This window comes from Coregonus clupeaformis, chromosome 33, assembly GCF_020615455.1.
Source record: "Coregonus clupeaformis isolate EN_2021a chromosome 33, ASM2061545v1, whole genome shotgun sequence".
In the NCBI taxonomy this organism is placed as follows: domain Eukaryota; kingdom Metazoa; phylum Chordata; class Actinopteri; order Salmoniformes; family Salmonidae; genus Coregonus; species Coregonus clupeaformis.
Window position 1 is genome coordinate 1,384,442 of NC_059224.1, and position 316 is coordinate 1,384,757.

Here is a 316-nt window from a genome sequence, read left to right on the forward strand (position 1 = left end):
TAATACTATTTAATGGCTTTGGTGACTGGTTCTAATACTATTTAATGGCTTTGGTGACTGGGTCATAATACTATTTAATGGCTTTGGTGACTGGTTCTAATACTATTTAATGGCTTTGGTGACTGGTTATAATACTATTTAATGGCTGGTGACTGGTTCTAATACTATTTAATGGCTTTGGTGACTGGTTCTAATACTATTTAATGGCTGTGGTGACTGGGTCATAATACTATTTAATGGCTGTGGTGACTGGGTCATAATACTATTTAATGGCTTTGGTGACTGGTTCCCAATACTATTTAATGGCTTTGGTGAC